The sequence below is a fragment of the Onychostruthus taczanowskii genome, unplaced genomic scaffold (assembly GCF_017590055.1).
Source record: "Onychostruthus taczanowskii isolate IOZ18803 unplaced genomic scaffold, ASM1759005v1 scaffold430, whole genome shotgun sequence".
Lineage (NCBI taxonomy): Eukaryota > Metazoa > Chordata > Aves > Passeriformes > Passeridae > Onychostruthus > Onychostruthus taczanowskii.
The window spans coordinates 3,684-5,933 of record NW_024501793.1 but is presented as its reverse complement, the minus strand read 5'-3'; positions in this window follow the sequence as shown (position 1 = coordinate 5,933).

Below are 2,250 nucleotides of genomic sequence, written 5' to 3'. Positions count from 1 at the left end.
CCCAGATGACACGGGGGGACCCCGATTGCACAGGGGGACCCCGACTCCTGTAGGTGACACACGGGGGGACCCCGATGACACGGGGGGACCCCCGATCCCGGTGTGTGACACACGGGGGGACCCCGATGACATGGGGGTACCCCGATCCCGGTGTGTGACACGGGGGACCCCCGATCCCGGTGTGTGACACACGGGGGGACCCCGATGACATGGGGGTACCCCGATCCCGGTGTGTGACACGGGGGACCCCCGATCCCGGTGTGTGACACGGGGGGACCCCCGATCCCGGTGTGTGACACGGGGGACCCCCGATCTCTCCAGCTCCGGCCGTTTCCGTGCCCCGGGGCTGTCCCGGTGCGTGTGGCCTCCGTGCCCGTGGGGCCACGTGTGCGGCGAGCCCCGTGACCCCCGGAGAGCCCCGTGACCCCCGTGTGCCCCCCGGGCTGCTCCCCGTGACCCCCGTGTGCCCCCCGGGCTGCTCCCCGTGACCCCCGTGTGTCCGGTTGCGGTCCGGCCGCGGCCCGCGGGGCGCTCCCGCTCCCGGTCCCGGCACCGGCCGAGCATCCCGGGCGGAGCCTGCGGGGTCCCGGGCCCGACCCCAGCCCCATCCTCATCCCGGATCCCGATCCTGGTCCCGATCCCAATCCCAATCCTGATCTCAATCCTGGTCCCGGTCCCAGTCCCAATCCCGATCTCAGTCCCGGTCCTGATCCCAAACCCGATCTCAGTCCCGGTCCCAGTCTCAGTCCTGATCCCAATCCCAATCCTTGGTCCCAATCTCAATCCCAATCCCAATCCCGATCCCAGTTGCGGTCCCTGTCCCCGTTCCAATCCCTGATCCCGATCTCAATCCCAATCCCAATCCTGATCCCGGTTCCGGTCCCTGTCCCCATTCCAATCCCTGATCCCGGTCCTGATCCCAATCCCGATCCCAGTTCTGGTCCCTGTCCCTGTTCCAATCCCAATCCCGATCCCTGTCCCCGTTCCAATCCCCGGTCCTGATCTCAATCCCGATCCCAATCCCGATCCCTGTCCCTGTTCCAATCCCAGGTCCAATTCTCGATCCCGATCCCAATCCCGATCCCCCGTGTGCCCCCCGGGCTGCTCCCCGTGACCCCCGTGTGTCCGGTTGCGGTCCGGCCGCGGCCCGCGGGGCGCTCCCGCTCCCGGTCCCGGCACCGGCCGAGCATCCCGGGCGGAGCCTGCGGGGTCCCGGGCCCGACCCCAGCCCCATCCTCATCCCGGATCCCGATCTCAGTCCCGATCCCAATCCCAATCCTGATCTCAATCCTGGTCCCGGTCTCAGTCCCGATCCCAATCTCGGTCCCGGTCCCGATTCCAATCCCGATCTCAGTCCCGGTCCCAGTCTCAGTCCTGATCCCAATCCCAGTCCTTGGTCCCAATCTCAATCCCAATCCCAATCCCGATCCCAGTTGCGGTCCCTGTCCCCGTTCCAATCCCTGATCCCGATCTCAATCCCAATCCCAATCCTGATCCCGGTTCCGGTCCCTGTCCCCATTCCAATCCCTGATCCCGGTCCTGATCCCAATCCCGATCCCAGTTCTGGTCCCTGTCCCTGTTCCAATCCCAATCCCGATCCCTGTCCCCGTTCCAATCCCCGGTCCTGATCTCAATCCCGATCCCAATCCCGATCCCTGTCCCTGTTCCAATCCCTGGTCCCATTCTCGGTGCTTGTCCCTGTTCCAATCCCAAATCTTGGTCCCTGATCCCAATCCCCGGCCCCTGTCCCCAAAATCCTAATCCCACTCCCCAGTTTTGGTCCCAGTCCCTGTCCCCAGTGTCCCAATTCCAGTCCCCAGTTCCTGTCCCCAATGTCCCCATTCCAATTCCCTGTCCCTGTCCCCAGTGTCCCAATCCCAATCCCAATCCCAATCCCCTGTCCCTGTCCCCAATGTCCCAATCCCAATCCGTGTCCCTGTCCCCAGTGTCCCAATCCCGGTCCCTGCTGCCGGTTCCCGGTAGTGTCACTATCTCTTTAAGGGATCTCCCGCGTCGCCCGTGACGTCACGCCGCGCTCAGCCAACGGGCTGCGGCGCGGGGGGCGTGGCCGGCGGAAAGGCGGGAAGCGGCGCGGGCGGGGCCGCCGCGGCTTTGGCGCGCTCGGGGGGGACGCGGCGGCCGCGCTCGGGACCCCCAGGGACCCCCCAGGGACCCCCGGGGACACCCAGACCCCCCCCGGGACACCCCGGGACCCCCAGGGACACCCCCGGGCCCGGGGACACCCCCGGA